The sequence below is a fragment of the Phocoena sinus genome, chromosome 20 (assembly GCF_008692025.1).
Source record: "Phocoena sinus isolate mPhoSin1 chromosome 20, mPhoSin1.pri, whole genome shotgun sequence".
Taxonomy (NCBI): Eukaryota; Metazoa; Chordata; class Mammalia; order Artiodactyla; family Phocoenidae; genus Phocoena; species Phocoena sinus.
In genome coordinates, this window is record NC_045782.1 from 16,189,321 (window position 1) to 16,209,587 (window position 20,267).

At 36.5% G+C, this 20,267-nt stretch overlaps 1 protein-coding gene and 1 non-coding gene across 2 annotated transcripts in view; one reads left to right on the forward strand and one right to left on the reverse strand.

The window, feature by feature from the left end:
• Window positions 1-20,267, reverse strand: part of NLK (nemo like kinase) — a 146,872-nt gene that overhangs the window by 69,047 nt on the left and 57,558 nt on the right. The window lies entirely within an intron of this gene.
• On the forward strand, window positions 16,765-16,837 carry TRNAA-CGC. The gene has a single exon. It is a non-coding gene; the product is annotated as a tRNA-Ala (tRNA).

Here is a 20,267-nt window from a genome sequence, read left to right on the forward strand (position 1 = left end):
CCTACAGCTCTGCTAGCCTGAGGCTGTTGTCCCAGTTGGGAAGAGGTGCAGACTAATAGAAATCCAGAAATTTAATAAGGAGATTCTGGAAATGAGAACCACAGGTAAACTCTCTATGCATTCCTGGCTAACTGGGGGCTGCGTATATGCTCAGAGTTGACTGGAGTGGTCCTAAGCTCTCCACCTATCAAGGGCTGACTAGGAGGCTTCCTACATATGAAGGGAAGAAATGAGAAGCTTAGCAGAAAGTAAAAGCTGAGGCATGCCTGAAAGCTAGATGAGTTCCCTAATACACTCACAGAAGGCTCAGCAAAGGGTAGAAGCCTTACTGGCTCAAGATGTTTGAGCACAACCTTTAACTAATCACTGGCTGACCACTAAGCTATGGGACTCCAAGAAGGCCAAGGTAAAGATGAAAACAAAAACAACTGAGCAAAAACTTGAATGGCTGCAATCCACAGGGGAGAAAGATCCCGCATACTAAGTCAAGTTACTTAAATATAAGCAAACATACATAACAACAGCAATAAAGACAACCTTCAGACATGGGAGGAGGGCTGGGGAGGAATCAGACCCAGGGTTGTTACAATATATTACCAAATATGTCCAGTTTTAACAACAACAACAAAAATTACAAGACGTTAAAAAAAAAAAAAGGAAAACATGACCCATACTCAGGGGGAAAAGCAGTCAACAGAAACTGTTTCTTAGTGGGCCCAGATGCTGTATTCAGAAAAACTTCAAAAGCAGCTATTATAAATATGTTCAAAGAATTAAAGAAAAATATGGCGACAATGACAAAACAATAGAAAATCTCAATACAGAAATAGAAACTACAAAGAAGGAAACAAACTCTAAAGTTGAAAAATACAATATTAGAAATGAAAAATTCACTAGATTGGCCCAAAGCAGATTTTGGATAGCAGAAGAAAAAAGAAATCAGTGAACATAAAAGATCCATAGAAATTATACAATCTCAAGAACAGAGAGGAAAAATTTGAAGAAAAATGAACAGAGCCTCAGAGACCTATGCAACAACACTGAATGTACCAACATACATCTAATGGGAGTACCATGAAAAAAGGAGAGAGATAAAGGAGCAGAAAAAAAGATATTTGAAGAAATAATGGTTTAAAACTTTCAAAATCTGATGAAGAACAATATACAAAACTCAAAAACTCCCAAGTAGGATAGACACAAGAATTCTGCACCTAGACACTTCACAGTCAACCACAGATCAAGTTAAAGACAAAAATAATAATTGAAATATGAAGAAAACCAAGACAATTAATGACTGACTTTTCATCAGATATAACGAAGACTAGAGGGAAGTGGAACCCCATAATTGCAGTGGTGGTAGTGGGGCAGGCAAAAATCCTATATTCAGTTAAAAAAGACCCTGTCCTTCAAAAATAGAGGCAAAGTGAAAACAATCCAAGATAAGTAATGACTAAAAGAATTTGTTGCCAGCAGGTTTGCCTTACAGGAAAAAAAAGAATCCCTTTGGTCTGAAAGGAAATGCCCCCAGAAGGTAACTCAAATCCACAGGAAGAAATGAAAAACAAGAAATGGCAAATACGTGGATAAATAGCACAATACATTGCTGGTTTTAACATATATAGATGTAATATATATGACAATAACAGCACAATAGGGAGAGGGAACTGAGCTATATTGGAGCAAAGTTGTTGCATTCTACCAGAATTAAAATACTATTAATCTGATATAGATTGTTCAGAAATTAAGACGTACACTGCAATCCCTAGAACAGCAAATAATAAAATAACTAAAAAACCAAAGGAGGATTAAAAAAAAAATCAAGAGATGAATTAAAATGGTCAAATGAAAAATAGTTGACACAAAACAAGAAATACAATTTTGAAATATGGATTTAACACAAAAGATAAAAAGGAAGGCCACAGCAACTAAAGAAACGAGATATATAGAAAACAAATACTGTAGCAAAATTGCAAATGTAAATTCAATCCATCAATAATTACACTAAATGTGAATGGATTAAATACTTCAATAAAAAGCAGAGATTGACAATTTTTTTAAGCTTTTTTTAAAAAAATAAATTTATTTATTTATTATTTATTTATTTTTGGCTGCGTTGGGTCTTCGTTGCTGTGCGTGGGCTTTCTCTAGCTGCAGCGAGCATGGGCTACTCTTTGTTGCAGTGCACGGGCTTCTTATTGCGGTGGCTTCTCTTGTTGCAGAGCACGGGCTCTAGGCACATGGGTCTCAGTAGTTGTGGCATGCAGGCTCAGGAGCTGTGGCTCGTGGGCTCTAGAGCGCAGGCTCAGTAGTTGTGGCGCACGGGCTTAGTTGCTCCACAGCATGTGGGATCTTCCCGGACCAGGGATCAAATCTGTGTCCCCTGCATTGGCAGGCAGATTCTTAACCACTGTGCCACCCGGGAAGTCCCAAGATTGACAATTTTTAAAAAGCAAGATTCAACCATATGCTGTCTACAAAAGACACACTTTAGATTTAACAATAAAAATGGGTTGGAAGTTAAAAGAGGTAAAAAGACATACCATAAAAATGGGGACCACAAGAGAGCTGCAGAAACTATGTTAATACAAAACAGAACAGATTTTAAGACAAATATTACTAGAGACAAGGAGGAACATTTCATAAAGATAAAAGGGTAAACACATATATGATAATTATAAATGGTCTACATAGTTAAAAATAGACTCTCAAAATTCACAAAGCAAAACTTGACAGAAGAGAAGAAACAGACAATTCAATAATTATATTTGGAAGTTTTAATACCCCACTCTCAAAGATAAAACAACTAAACAGAAATTAAGCAAGGACAGAAAAGAGTTAAAAAAATACCATCGACTAACTTTACCTAAGTGACATTTACAGAACGCTCTACCCAACAAGAACAGAATACGCATTTTTCTCCAGAATATTCTTTAGGAAAGCCCAAATGCTAAGTTAAAAAACAAGTCTCAATAAACTAAGAAGGACTGAAACCAAAATATGTTTTTCAGACCACAGTAGAATTAAATTACAGATGTTAGAAATTTTAGAAATTCCAATATTAGAATATGAAACAAAACAAAGAAGAAATCACAAAGAAATTAGAAAATACCTGAATTGAATAAAAATTAAAACACAATATATCAAAATTTATTGGATGTAGTTAAAGCATTGCTTAGAGGGAAAATGTATACCTTTAATCAGTTATATAGAAAATAAAGCCCTCAAATCAGTGAGATATAAGCTTTTATCTACAGAAAACTAGAAAAAGAGCATATTAAACCCAAACCAAGCAAGAGGAAATAACAAAATCACAATGGAAACAATAAAGAAAAAAACACATCAAGAAAATCAATGAAATAAAAAGTTCGTTCTTTGATAAGGTCAAAGATAAACCTTTAGCTAAACTGATCAAGAAAAAACAAAGATACAAATGGACAAAATCAGGAATGTAAAAGGGGACATCACTACTAACCCTACACAAATTATTAATTAAAAATATTCCCTCAATGAATAGCCCATGTCCAGATGGCATCATTGGTCAATTATATCAAACATTTAATGAAGAAACACTACCAGTCTTTCACAAATTCTTCCAGAAACTGAGAAGGGACCACTTCCCAACTCATTCTATGAGGCCAAAGTCAGACAATGACAAAAGGACTGAATTCCTTTATCACAAGAGATAAAAACTATAGCTTAATATCCTTCAAAAATATTAATGAAAACATCCATGAGTAGGAAATCCAATCTAGCAACATAAAATCCAACCCCCATTTATGATAAAAACATTCAACAAACTAGAAACAGAAAACTTCTTCAACCTGATAAAGGGCATAAGAAAAACAGAGCTAATATCTTACTTCATAATGAAAGACTGAATGCTTCCCCTTAAGGTCAAGGAACAAGGCAAAGATGTCTGCTCCAATCATGTCTATTTAAATTTTATTGGAGGGTCTCATCAGTGGAAAAAGCGGTCCCCCCAAAAAATTTTTTTTAAAAAAACATCCAAATTGGAAAGGAAAAACTAAAACTGATTTTATTTGCAGATGACATGATCCTCTATGTAGAAATCCCTAAGGAATACACAAAAACAGTACTTAAACTAATAAACAGGTTTATCAAGGTTGCAGGATACAAGATTATTACACAAAAACCCATTTTTTCTACATGCCAGCAATGAACAATCTGAAAATGAAATTAAGAAAACAATTCCATTCACAACAGAATCAAATCAAATCAAATACTTAGGGAACAAGTTTAACAAACGAAGTTTTAAGATATACAGCAAACTATGAAATATTGCTGAAATAAATTACAGAAGACTTAAACAGAGAGATGGAAAACTCAATGTTAAGATGGCAATCTCCCCATAGTGACCTATAGATTCAGTGCAATTCCAATCAAATGTGGAACCCTCACATGTTACCGGTGGGAATGTAAAATGGTACATCCACTTTGGAAAAGTTTTGTTGTTTCTGAAAAAGTTAAAATAAACTTATCATATGATTCAGCAAATCTACTCTTACATTTTTACACAAGGGAAATGAAAATATATGTTTACACAAAGATTTCTATGTGAATATTCATAGCGGTACTATAGCTGAAAAACGAGTCAAATCCATCAACTAGTGGATGGATAAACAAACTATGATACATCTATACAAGAGAATAAAAAGGAACAAATACTACTTCCTTACAAGCTACCACTTACATGGCTAAACCTCAAAAACATTATGCTAAGTGAGAGAAGCCAAACACAAAAGACCATGTAATATATGATACCATTTATAAGAAATTTTTGGAAGAGACATTTAGAGAGACAGAAAGCGTATCAGTAGTTGCTCAGGGTTGGGAATTGAATGGGTGATTGACCACAAATGGTTAAGTTTTGTGGGTAATGAAAATGTTCTAAAATTGGGTCAGGGTGATGATTGCATAACAGTGGAAATTTACTAAAAATTACAGAATTATTACATACTCATGATGGGTGAATATTATGGTATGTAAACTATGCCTCACTAAAGCTGTTAAAACAAAAACGTCACCTCAGAATACTGTTTACAATATTCTAGACCCTATTCTGATTTTATGCTTTATAATTCCCCCCTTGATATTTATATAGTTTTTCTATTTACCCACAGAGATTTCACATTTCAAAGAATACAGAAAAATCATAACTTCTCTCTCTCCTTTTTTCTTTTAATATCAGCGTTTTGTTAACCTCTAATTCACTTGGAAATTCCTATAATGTATGCAATGAGGAATTACTTTTTGGAACTGAATGAATGAATCCATGAATCAATCTTTGGAACTGCTACTTTGTTTTATGGTTTACTTGTTTATTTTTCAACCAATACTATTTGATAATTATCACTTAATATGTCTTATAACTTCTTCATATATACATTATTGCCATATAATCAAATTCTTTGAAGCAGCTACCATCAAATTTAGCACATCAGAATCAACTGGTAGGCTTTACGAAAAGAAACACAAAAACAAAACAACCTTATTTCATTACTTCCTAAGAATTTGTATTTTTAAAAGCTCCCAGCTGACTCTGACTTTACTCAGGTTCAAGAACTACTGCTTTAAACAAAGTGCTTTTGTAACTTTAGGTACATAAGAATCACCCAGAATTCTTAAAGTCTTAAGGTGAAGATTGATTCACTAAGTCTGCAGTGGTGAATTGAGGATCTGCATTTATAAGAAGCTTCCAGGTGATGCTGATTTTACTGGTAGCAAGGTTTTAAGATATGTATCTTACTTGGTTAAATATTAAATACATAAGGTAAACATAAGTGGGATCTTCCCACTTATGTTTATATGTGGGATATATGTGGGAACATATATCCCACATATATGTATATGTGGGAACATACATAAACATACATAAGTGGGATCTTAGTATACTTGGCCTTCCCATTAGCCAGGGTATCAGTCCTCATTTATTCTAACTTATTTTATGCCTGCCATTAAAGTTTTATTGTTCACATATACAGAGTAAGCTCAAGTGTCATGTCTAGTGCCCTGATTTTTGTGACTGCCGCTTAGGGGATGCCTCTTGACTGCCTGGCTCTGGAGGCCAGAGGATTTTGTGTCCTGGTCCCATGGGACTGTAATGATTTGTGTCACCCAGAAAGAAGCTCATACCCCATCTGGTGCCTTGATTTTTGTTACTACTGCTGGGGACACCTCTACCCCTCCTGGCTCTGGTGGCCAGCAGGGCTTATACGTGTACTCCCAAAAGACTGTATATATTTGCATACATTTAAAAGCTGATGCCTGAGGATCTGGCTTCTAGTTGTCCTGAATCTGGGTGCTGAGACCCTCCCTTTTGGGACACTGACAGGTCTTAGCACATCCTCAACTACTAGGAACTATTAAAAATACAGGGTGCTTCCCTGGTGGCGCAGTGGTTGAGAGTCCGCCTGCCGATGCAGGGGACGCGGGTTCGTGCCCCGGTCCAGGAGGATCCCACATGCCGCGGAGTGGCTGGGCCTGTGAGCCATGGCCACTGAGCCTGCACGTCCGGAGCCTGTGCTCCGCAATGGGAGAGGCCACAACAGTGAGAGGCCGGCATACCCCCCCCCCCCACCACACACACACACATACAAATAATAATAATAAGCTGCTTGGACAATCACAAAGGTTTGAGAGACAACCAAGAGCTGAAGTAGGGTTGAATGATAAGGTTCATCTCCTACATAGGCCAGTCCTTCAAGACTGGGAGATGTGGTTGCTTCATCTACTGTACAGAAACCAACAGTGAATAAAGCAAAATGAAGACACAGAGGAATATGTCCTAAATGAAACAAGAGAAAACCTCACGGAAAAAAAACCTTAATGAAACAACAGAGATAAGTAATTTACCTGATAAAGAGTTCAAAGTGGGGCTTCCCTGGTGGCGCAGTGGTTGAGAGTCTGCCTGCCAATGCAGGGGACACGGGTTCGAGCCCTGGTCTGGGAAGATCCCACGTGCCACGGAGCAGCTGGGCCCGTGAGCTACAGATACTGAGCTCTGCGCGTCTGGAGCCTGTGCTCCGCAGCAAGAGAGGCCGCGACAGTGAGAGGCCCGCGCACCGCGATGAAGAGTGGCCCCCGCTTGCCGCCACTGGAGAAAGCCCTCGCACAGAAACGAAGACCCAACACAGCCAAAAATAAATAAATGAATAAATAAATTTATAAAAAAAAAAAAAAAAAAAAAGAGTTCAAAGTGATGGTCCTAAAGATGCTCACTGAACTGGGGAGAAGAATGGATAGACACAGTGAGAATTTCAACAAGAAATGGAAAATATTAAGAATGTACCAAATATTTAGAATCACAGAGCTGAGGAATACAATAACAGCACTGAAAAATACACTAGAGGGGTTCAACAACAGACTAGATGAAGCAGAATAAAGAATCAGTCAACTTCTAGAAGGCAGTGGAACTCACCCAGTTAGAACAGCAAAAAGAAAAAAGGATGAGAAAAAGTGAAGATGGCCTAAGGAACTTTTATGGGACAACATCAAATGGCCTAACATTTGCATCATAGGGCTTCCAGAAGGAGAAAACAGAGAGAAACGGGCAGAAATATTATTTAAGGAAATAATGGCTGAAATCTTCCCCATTTGGGAAAGGAAAAAGACATTCAGATCCAGGACGCCCGAAGAGCTGCAAATAAGAAACATCCAAAGAAACCCATACCAAGGTACATTATAATTAAAAATGCTAATTTAAAGACAAGGAGAGAATATCAAAGGCAGCAAGAGAAAAATACTTGTTATATACAAGGTAACCCCCCCAAGGCTATGAGCAGATCTTTCAGCAGAAACTTGTAGGCCAGAAGGCTGTGCATGATATATTCAAAGAGCTGGAAGAAAAAAAACTTCCAACAAAGATTATCTTTCCAGGACTTTCCTGGTGGTCCAGTAGTTAAGGCTCTACACTCCCAATGCAGAGGGCCCGGGTTTGATCCCTGGTCAGGGAACTAGATCCTGCATGCCACAACTAAAGATCCCACACATGGCAACAAAGATCCTGCATGTGGCAACCAAGATCCCACATGCTGCAGCTAAGACCTGCTGCAGCCAAATAAATAAGTAAATATATATTTAAAAAAAAAAAGAATATTCTACACAGCAATGTTATTAATCAGAAGTGAAGGAGAGATTCCGAAAAAAGATTGCCAGAAAAGCAAAGGAGTTCATCACCACTAAACTGGTCTTATAAGAAACGTTAAAGGGACTTCTTTTAGCTGAAAAGAAACAGCACTGATTAGTAACAAGAACACATATAAGGGGACTTCCCTGGCAGTCCAGTGGTTAAGACTCCATGCTTCCACTGTAGGGGGCATGAGTTTGATCCCTGGTTGGGGAACTAAGATCCTGCATGCTGCATGGTGCAGCCAAAGAAAAAAAAAGAACACATACAAAAGAATAAATCTCACTGGAAAGGTAAATACATAGTAAAGATAGTGGATTAATCCCATATAAAGCTGGTTTGAAGGTTAAAAGACAAAAGTAGTAAAAAATATCAATAACTATGACTATGATAATTAGTTAAGGGATACACAAGATAATGATGATTGCTGGATCATCTGGCAACTCTATTTTCAGTTTTTTGAGGAACCTCATACAGTTTTCCACAGTGGCTGCACCAATTCACATTCCCACCAACAATGTAGGAGGGTTCCCCTTTCTCCATTATTCCCTCTCCAGCATCTGTTATTTGTAGATTTTTTAAAATGATGGCCATTGTGAGGTGGTACCTCACTGTAGTTTTGATTTGCATTTCTCTAATAATTAGCGATGTTCAGCATCTTTTCATGTTCCTTTTGGAAGACTGGCCTTTATTTTTATGTTCTGTCCTTATCAGGCACCATATCTGTCTGCCTCACAAAATAGCCTTCAGTGTTTTGTAGCTATTTATGATATAGGTATTATATGTTGAAAAATATTCACCAGTGATCCTAGCAAATTGTCTTGTGTTTCCTATTACAATTGATTTATTCGAAGTATCTAGTTGTGTAGTGTTCTAGATTTTTAAAGTCTAGTTTCTATATTTTTATAAATGCTATCCACTTCAGTAGTTATGTTAATTTTGTCTACCTTATCACTCTGTTCTTTTCATAGATCCTTTTGAGATTAGCTAGTCCATTATATATAAATTTTTTCTTTTCTTGTCAAAAAAGGCAGGTAGAGTTGAACAAAACTCTTAAGTTTAGCTTTGCCAGTCTTACGAGCTGAAAAATTGGTGACGGTGGTGTTTATGTCTTTCAAGTAGTACATAGCCTTTTGTAGTATGTATTTTTCTTTTTCGTCTGGTTGAAAACCAGCTATGTTTTGCTACTCATTTCTTAGTTTTTGTACCATAATATGAAGATGCTGCATGTAAAATTTATGCTGAAAGCTACTAAAAAATTGTGTGTATTCAAATCTGTGCACTAAAGCACACACGCCTACTATTTCCATTTTATTCTCTCAAAAATTTACCTTATTATGTTACGGAGAGCAATTAGTTTTTGATTTATTTGAATTGAAATTTTAATAGTGAGGGACTTCACTGGTGGTCCAGTGGCTAAGACTACGCACGCCCAGTGCAGGGGGCTGGGGTTCGATCCCTGGTCAGGGAACTAGATGCCACATGTCGTAACTAACAGTTCACATGCCACAACTAAAGATCCTGCATTGCACAACTAAAAAAGATACTGCATGCCGCAACTAAAAGATCCTGCATGCTGCAACTAAAGATCCCACATGCCACAACTAAGAGATCTGGTGCAGCCAAATAAATAAATTAAATAAATATAAAAAAAAAATTTTAACAGTGAGATGTTGTCTCCTACTCAACTGTTATGGTATATAGCTCTTGCATTTATCAGTTTTTGTTTCCCATGGTTTCCTGTTATGTAACCTGGAACACATCTGCTGGCATATAAGAATGGTGTGCAAGACATACCCCAATTTTACAGAAGAAATTTTGAGATACTTCATGTATTTTCATTATATATGAATTGAAAATGATTTTAAATGTACAGGAAAGCACTATTTTGTTCATATAAATAAAGCACACTGTATAATAAACAATTTAGTTGAGGATAATAAGTTCTGAATATGCAAAAATATTCTAAAAACTAAGATAATTTTCTTTTTGGCCGTGGGGCTTATGGGATCTTAGTTACCTGACAAGGGGTCGAACCTGTGCCCTCGGCAGTGAAAGCATGGAGTCCTAACCACTGGACCGCCAGGGAGTTCCCAAAACTAAGAAAATGTAAGAAACAAATTGTTTGAGGTATGTTTTCAACAACGTAGATATAATGAGGCACACAAATCATAATTCAACGTCATTTTATGCTAGGTTCTTCAACCATAAAATGGAAATGAAATAAATCACCCCCAATAGGAACATCAAATTTGCAAACAATTTTTTTCATATCTTGGTGTTCTAGCATAGGGCTAAATTCACCCTTGGCTCTGGGCAGAAAAGCCTGCTGGCATAATGCAGGGAGCAAACTGACTTTAATGAGCAGTGTGATCATAATTAGCTAACAATGTCTACCACAGACCCACGTGGGGAAATGGGGGTGGAATGGAATGCTGCTGTTAACAGATAACAAGGGCTTTCTTCTATGGCCAGTCGATGGGTAAATCACCAGGTCTTCTTCATGGCTCACTCAAGAAATGACAGGGGAAGGATTTGGCTGCCCAAACACCTGGCAGGGGTGTAACTGATGACTGACTCCTTACTTTTTCCCAAATCCATTTTTCACCAGCAAATGACACCTGTATCCCTTTGAAGAGTAATCCATATTTTCTCCCACTTGAAAAGAAAGCTAGAGGGAAGAAGAAAATACCATCCTAGGTTTAGATCTGAAGCATACCAGCCTATGGACCAAACAATGATTTAAAAATTTTATATTACCAGCCCACATATATATATATATATATATATATAAAATTACAAACTATAAAATCTCAGGTAAAGAGGAATTCATTTGCTTCAGCTACAGCTCATTAGCCACCTGTTATACCACAGTTACACTATCAGGTGTATATTATTACGTGGTAGGAAGATTTTCAGTCCTCCTCTGGGATATGAATTTGAAAGACAGCACTGGGTGAAAGTAGGTGCCTGTCTCCTTTCTCTTCAGCTAAGACAGAAAACCTTGAACCAAGGTGAAGATTCAGTATAGCAATCAAGATAGTTAGTCATGCAGAATGTAGCTGAATACAGGAAAATGGTCTGCTGCCTGGCATTTTACTGAGGAGAACACCTGAAAAAAAAAACACCTGACGAACAGAAGCCTAGCAGAATTAAACTGGGATTTAATGGCGCAACCAGTTTAGTAGTGGAAGGTCAGAGAAAGCAACCACAAGAAAACCACAAAATGGATTGAGAACTAGGACAACCTCAGTTTGTTCTTAGAGTTTCTTTTGCTACTTATATCCAAAATACCATCCCAGGAAAAAGAAAAAGAAAGGCTTTCCTTAACCTATAGGGTTCCATACAAAAAGATTTCAAGACTATTACTACCACCTCCTATCAAATAACTGCAAATTACTTCCACATGAATCCTGAATCACTCCTTGAGAGCCTTGCTCTGCTTATTGTCAGTTTCACTTCAGGAAAGATGAAACTAACCATCAAAGTCATGAGGATGAGAAATGTCAAGTTTGTTTGCCAAAAAAAGTCTATCTGAAAACTACCACTTACAACATCTAATAAAGATAACTAAAATCTATCTCCTGTCTTCCAGTGACTGGCCCCACTTTGATAAAGTAAAAATGATTGTTTATATATAGCAATTTGTTATCAGGTCACACAAATCCCCAGGAGAAACAAACCAGAGAAATAAGAACTGCCAAGGTCTACCTAAGAAAGAGGCTAGAAAGGCAGCTTTACATCTAGTCCAAGATGGTATCTTAAAATCCCTGCCTGCTCTTAGAGAATATAGTAGTTTTGGTGACCAATAAAGTGAACATCAGGCAGGAAACATTCATCACTAGACAAAGGGTAAATGGGGAATCTCAAGTTGAAAAGGAATTCTGAAGTGTTTCACTTATTAAGTAGCAACTACAACCAATAATACAAATAGAATGAGAGTATACAAAATGATAAAGGTATGAGTCAAAAATTAGTAGGTAAAGTGGTCAGAATAAATTCTTCAAAGAGCTTATCAATCTTAAAACTATCTCCCTTGGAACAGAAGTATAACCTACAAACCTGCTAAGTTTAGGAAGAGAGTAGAGTTTTGCCTGTTTTCAAAAGTATTTATTCAGAACTTGGTTTCAGAAGTTCACCAATGACATTAATTTGCCACCACTGTGATAACCAGACAAAATTTAAAATGTAAGCATATTTCCAAATCCGTTATTACATGATTTATAAATATACATTAAAAATTCCCTTAATTAAATCTCTAGGACTTTAAATATGTAGTGACTATCTGAAGCAGCTCTCTTGAACTGTTTTTAATATATGGCTGAATACAAATAACTTTCAAACAAAAATTTTCACATTACAAAAGTTTCAAAGTTCAGAAAAAAGAATAAACCATACTTTTAAAAAGTGAGTGCAAAAAATATTTAATTTTTTAAGTAAAAAGGCACGCAATACATAATCTCAATGTCTAAACTTCCAGAGAGCAATCTACAAGGACTCATCCTTGTCACTCTCCACAACCATTTTTTAACACTATATATAAAGTTGCAAGACTGATACAAAATAAAACTTCCTTCCACTTCACCACTGTTGTTTAGAACAGAATGGCAACTTCTAAACTCTCTTACACTGGACCAAAAAACCAGAAGTGCTATTCCCTTTTCAAATGGCTATTCTTAAACATGTAACCTAAAAGTCCTCTAAAGAGTTACTACAGCATATAAGGAAGGTAGAATAAATTTATATAACATTGGAGATGTTCTACTAATCTGATTTGCAAAGACAAAGCCTTTTTTAATATCAAAATCATATCAAAAAATGAAAAAATTATAACATCGAGAAAAGATCCTCAATGATCGAAGATATACAGGAATAATTCTAATAAGGGATGAGGATAGGTAGGTAATAGATATATAAAAATGTAAAATCTTACGGAAAAACACAAAAGATAACTTGAATAAACAGAATAAACCACGTGTCTGAAAGAGAAGAGTGCGGCAGATTCTTTTCCAAAAATGGCCGCAATAACAGTACTAGTCTCACATGCTCTTCAAAACATTGCCATTTTGCTCACAGAGAGATGGGCCTATTTTCTTCCCTTTCCTTGAATCTGGGGGAAGGCTTGTGACTTGTGTTATTCAAATGCTGAAATTCTCCCAAACATAAACCAATCAAACAAGACCTCTCTCTTGGCCTTTAATTTATTTATTTTTTCTCGGTACGCGGGGCTCTCACTGCTGCGGCCTCTCCCGTTCCGGAGCACAGGCCCCGGATGCGCAGGCTCAGCGGCCATGGCTCAAGGGCCCAGCCGCTCCGCGGCAATGTGGGATCTTCCCGGACCGGGGCAGGAACCCGTGTCCCCTGCATTGGCAGGCGGACTCTCAACCACTGCGCCACGAGGGAAGCCCTCTCTTGGCCTTTTGAGCTGAGCTACCATGTAAGAAGTCTGGCTATCCTGCAGCCGTCATGCTGAAATGACCACAAGTGAAAAAGATGCTTCAGGAGCCCTACTTCTTCCATCCCCAGCTGTTTGGATCTTCCTAGTCTAGGCACCATTTAGGTCAGGAAGCCTTCTGATGATTGCAGCCTTCAGCCTTGGAACTGTCCATGCTGACACCAAATGCAGCAGAAACTAGCCATCCCCACTGAGCCCTCCTCATCAGAATGCAGATTCAGGAGCATGTCATTTTTTAGCTCTAAGTTTTCAGGTGGTGTTACACAGCCACAGTTAAGTGGGAAAATAGTACTAGGATGTAAATTATCGATTCATTTATACATTTAACAAAATTACAATTAATACTCCAAAAAGATTTTGGAGAAAATCTGATAAAATGATTCTGTGGCAGATTAAAGATGGCCATAGATTCTTAAGACACAAACCCATTAACCCTTCAGACTAGACAAACTCACAGGTGAATACCACCAAGTGACCCTAGTCAACGTCATGTGGAGCAGAATTCCCAGCCAACCCTGCCTGAACACCTGGCCCACAGATTGTGGACAAATAAAATTACTGAGTTTTAAGTCACTAAGTTTGGAGTAGTTTGTTATGCAGCAACAGATAACTGGAAGAGGTTCTAAGATTTATCTAAAGGAATAAACAGTGATAAATAGCTACAAAAATGATAAAATAAGCTATAAAAGTTATAATAATTACAGTATGGTATGGTATTAGAACATAAATACATGCCAATTTTAAAAAACAGAAAATTCTGAAACAGACCCAATTAGACCCAAAAAGATGTAAAATTTTACAGAATGATAAATGTATCAAATCAACAGAAAAAGGGATATACTATGCAACAAACGGTGCTGGGACAACTAATTACTTTAGGGGGGGGAAAGTGATATCTTTACCATAATCTTTATGCCAAAACAAACAAAATATATAGATAGGCTGAATATAAAGCCATAAATCACTAGAGAAAAAGACAGATGAATAATTATACATTCTTTTTTCCAAATTAATTTATCATCGGCTGTGTTTTGGGTCTTCGTTGCTGCACGTGAGCTTTCTCTAGTTGCGGCGAGCAGGGGCTACTCTTTGTTGCGGTGCGCAGGCTTCCTCTCATTGTGGTGGCTTCTCTTGTTGCAGAGCATGGGCTCTAGGCACGTGAGCTTCAGTAGTTGTGGCTTGTGGCTCTAGAGTGCAGGCTCAGTAGTTCTGGAGCACAGCTTAGCTGCTTCACGGCATTGTGGGATATTCCTGGACCAGGGATTGAACCCGTGTCCCCTGCATTGGCAGGCAGATTCTTAACCACTGCACCACCAGGGGAGTCCCATAGTTATATGTTCTTAAAATGGGCAAGATCTTTCTAAGTATAACAAAAAGCATTAGTCATAAAATAAAAATCTGTCAAATTTGACTATGTAAGAATTATAAGCACTATAAGAAAAAAAAGAAAACCAGGAAAACATTTTAAAATATGATAAATAATACTTATCTTTCATGTATAAAAGTTTTTACAAATTGATAAGAAACAGCTCAATAGAAAAAAATGGGCAAAGGGCATAAATAGGGACTTCACAGAAAAATATATATGGTCCATTATTTAAAATATAAACACTGATTGGAGGAGAGTAACAGAATCTAGACACTATACAACACAACATTCATGATGTCCAGGATACAATCCAAAAACTATCTGATATATGAAGAAGCAAGACAATGGAACACACGCTCAAGAGGAAAATAAAATTTGGCAAGTTTGACTCTGAGATCAACCAGAGGTTTAAACAAAAAACAAAGATTTTTAAATGGCTGTTATGATCCTCAATAAAATAAATCAAAACATGCTTTTAATAAATGAAAAATCTCATCAGAAAATAAGAAATCTCAGTAGAAAAATAAAAACAAAAGCAAATTCTAGAGCTGAAAAGTTCAGTTTCTGGAAAAAAAAAAAAATTCAATGAATGAACTTAACAGCCAAATGGAAACAGCAGAGGAAAAAATTAGTGAACATGATGATAGGTCAATAGAAATGATCCAAGATGAAGAACACACACACATAACATTTTTAAAAACATAAAAGAACAGTCTCAGGGACCCTATATGATTAGATTAAACAGGCCAGCATATTTGTAACTGGAATGCCACAATGAGTGGAGAAAGAAAATGGGACAGAAAAAATATTTTAGGAAATAATGATTGTAATTTTCCCAAATTTGATGAAAGCATCATAGTCAAAACCATTGATATACAAAACATTAAGAGCAAATCTTAAAGGCAGCAAGAGAAAAACAACATATTATATACAAGGTAAATAAATACACTGATCTACAACCTACTTCTCATCAGGAACCATGGAAGGCCAACAGAAAGTGGAATAACATCTTTGAAATGCCTTTGAAAGAAAAAATAACTCATACTTCCATATATTCAGTGAAAATATCCTTCCAAGAATAAAGGTAAAATAGAAATGTTCAGACTTTTTTAAAAATTAAGAAAATTAATTGGCAGCAGACCTACAATACAAAAAATGCCAAAGAAATTTCCTTAGACTTAAGGGAATTGATACCAGATAAAAACTTGGATCCTCAGAAAACAATAAAGAACACTGAAAATGATAAATATCTGGTTAATGCAAAAACTTTCTTCCTGATTGCCTTTTCCTCTTAATTCTTTATAAACCATTAAACAGTTCAAAGAAAAACCTATATCACTATTTTATGATTCATAATGCACTACATATAACAACTATAATATAAAGGATGAGATGGTTTGAGAGCTATAACACTGCAAGATTTCAATATTTAATGAGAAGTAATATGTTATTAATTGTAGGTGAGCTGTGAAAAGCTAAGGATGTATACCACCATCCCTAGGGCAACTACTAAAAACATAATGCGAAGAAGTACAGCCAAAATACCAAAAGGAAATTGAAGTCAAATATACTTCAAATAATCCAAAAGTGAGGGGGGATAGGCAAAAAGGAACATAAAAACAAAAAACAGGAGACAACAGAAAACAAAAAATAATATGGTAACCCAAACCTGACCATATCACTAATTATGTTAAACATTAATGGACTAAAAATTGCAATTAAAAGGCAGAGACTGTCAGAATGGATAATAAAACAATTACCCACTCTGTGCTGTCTATAAGAGACACAGGGACTTCCCTGGTGGTCCAGTGGTTAAGACTCCACACTCGCAATGCAGAGGGCCCGGGTTCGATCCCTGGTCAGGGAACTAGATCCCGCATGCTGCAACTAAGATCCCGCATGTCACAACAAAGACCCGGTGCAGCCAAATAAATAAATAAATAAATAAATATTCAAAGAGACACAGTTAAACCATAAAGACAGATAGGGTAAAAGTAAATGGATGGAAAATAATACACCTTGTAAACAGTAATCATAAGAAGGCTGGAATATTAATATTAGATAAAACAGATTTCAACACAAAATTTATTCAAAATACAAAGGGAGGCATGCTATATACATAAAGGACAATTTTTCAGGAAGACAAAGCAATCGTAAGTGTGCATGTGGCCAATAACAGAGCTTCAAAATAAATGAAACTAAAATTCACAGAAAATAAATGAAACTAAAATTCACAGAACTAAAAAGAGAAGCAGATCATTCCACAACTATAATTGTGATTTTAACACCTCTCATAGTAATTGGCAAAACAGCTAGGCAATATCAGAAAAGACATAGGTGACCTTTCCTTACTTTGTATTTACAGAACATCATACTCAACAACAGCAGAATAGAAATTCTTTTCATAAGCATATGCTATATGTTTACCATGATAGACCATATCCTGAGCTGTAAAACATTTCAATAAATTAAAAAAGATTAAGATTACATAAAGAATGTTCTTTGGCCATAATGGAATTAAATTAGAAATCTTTAACAATAAGATCAAGAGAAAAACAGAAATATTTGGAAATTAACAACACACTTCTAAATAATCAGTGAGTCAAACAAGAAATCACAAAAGAAATTTGAAAATATTTTGAATGGAAGGAAAATGAAAATACCACAGAGCAAAATTTGGGATGCAATTAAAACAGTGTTTACAAGGAAACTTACCACTTTGGATGATTGTGTTAGGAAAAGATATCCGACATCAATAACCTAAATTTTCATTTTAAGAAGCCAGAAAAGGAATAGCAAATGAAACCCAAAATAACCAGGAAGGAAACAATAAAGGGCAGAAATCAATTAAAGAAAAATAATAGACAAAAATTAATGAAACCAAAAGCTAGTTCTTTAAAAAGACTGATAAAAATTGCTAAGCCTCTGGCAATACTGATCAAGAAGAAAAAAGAAAAAGTATGAGAGGCAACAACTTATCAGTATCAGAAATTAATATGGGTATATCACTACAGAGCCTGCAGCTCTTAAAAGTATAAGGGGGGCTTCCCTGGTGGCGCAGTGATTGAGAGTCCGCCTGCCGATGCAGGGGATGAGGGTTTGTGCCCCGGTCCGGGAAGATCCCACATGCCGCGGAGCGGCTAGGCCCCGTGAGCCATGGCCGCTGAGCCTGCGCGTCCAGAGCCTGTGCTCCGCAACGGGAGAGGCCACAACAGTGAGAGGCCCGCGTACCGCAAAAAAAAATTAGAAAAAAGTATAAGGGACTATTATTAAATTTTTTATGCTAATAAATTTAACAACCTAGATGAAATGAACAAATTTCTTGTAAGATACAAATGACCAAAACTGACCCAAGAAGAAACAGATAACCTTAATAGCCCTATATCAACTAAAGAAGTTGCATTCATACTTTTAAAACTTCCTTTAAGAAAAATTCAAGACACAGATGGCTTCCCTGGTATATTCTATCAAATGTTTAAGGAAACAAAACCAATTTTACACAAACTCTTTCAGAAAATAAAGAAGGCAGGAACAATATTCAATTCATTTTATAAGATCAGTATTATCCTAATATAAAAGGCAGACAGAGACATCAGAAGAGAATTATAGACCACCTCAAGAACATAAAACATAAGTAGCAAAAATCCTTAACGAAATGTTAACAAATTGAATCCAATGGTATATACAAAGGAAAATTCATTACAATCAAGTGGGGTTTAATCTTGGAACTCAAGGTTAGTTTAACTTCTGCAAATCAAAGCAATTCAACATATAAGAATAAAGGAGAAAAGGAACGCAACTGTCTGAATAAACACCAAAAAAGCACTTGACAAAATTTAATATTCTTTCATAATTAAAGGCAGATAACTTTCTCAACCAGATTAAAACTAACAGCTAAAATCATACTCAACGATAAAAAGCTCGAGACTTCCCTGGAGGTCCAGCAGTTAAGACTTCGCCTTCCAATGCAGGGGGTGCAGGTTCAATCCCTGGCCAGGAGCTAAGATCCCACATGCCTTGTGGCCAAAAAACCAAAACATAAAACAGAAGCAATATTGTAACAAATTCAGTAAAGACTTTAAAAATGGTCCACATCAAAAAATCTTTAAAAAAAAAAGAATGATGAAAGGCTCAATGTTTTCTAAGATCACGAACAAGGCAAGGATGTCCACTCTCCCCACTTCCATTTAAACAGTGTTCTGGAGTACCTAGCCAATGCAATAAGGGGGAAAATAAATAAAAGGTATATGGGCGAGAATTTAAGAAGTAAAATTGTCCTCATTGATAGATGACATGTTCACGCACATATCAAACACTAAGGAATCTACAACAAAGCTACTAGAACTAATAAGTTAATGTAGCACAGTTCCAGGATATGAAGTTAATAAACAAAATCCGGGCTTCCCTGGTGGCGCAGTGGTTGGGAGTCCACCTGCCGATGCAGGGGACGCGGGTTCGTGCCCCGGTCCGGGAGGATCCCACATGCCGCGGAGTGGCTGGGCCCGTGAGCCATGGCCACTGAGGCTGTGCGTCCGGAGCCTGTGCTCCGCAACGGGAGAGGCCGCAGCGGTGAGAGGCCCGCGTACCGCAAAACAAACAAACAAACAAACAAACAAAAAAAAACCAACCAAAAAACAAAATCCAAGTGTATTTCTATATACTATCAATAAACAATTAGAAGATAAAAATTTAAAAAACAACCCCATTTACAATAAAATAGAATGAAAAAATAATAAGAATAAATTTAATGAAGGATGTGCAAGATCTATACACTGAGAACTATAAAACATTGCAATGGGAAATTATAGACAACTTAAATAAAAATATACTATGTCCATGGACGCATGTTCATCAGCTTCAAGGACTTAATATTGCTCAAACAGCAAACTTCCAAAATTGATCTTTATATTCAATGCAATTCCAATCAAAATTCTGCAATCTTTTTTGAAGAAATCAACAACTGATTTTAAGGATTTACAATACCTGATTTCGGGACTTATTTTAAAGCTACAGAAATCAAGATGGTGTGGTATTGGCATAATGATAGACACACAGACATAAAACAGAGTAGACTCCAAAACAGACCCAAGCTTACATGTCAACTGATTTTCAACAAAGAGAGGCCAAGGTAGTTTCAATGGAAGGAAAGAGTTTTTCAATCAGTGGTGCTGGAACAATGGGATAACCATATGGGGAACAATGGGATAACCATATGGGGAACAATGAGCATGACCCGTAACTCACGCTATATACAAAATTCATTCCAAGTTAATCACAGACCTAAATATAAGAGTTAA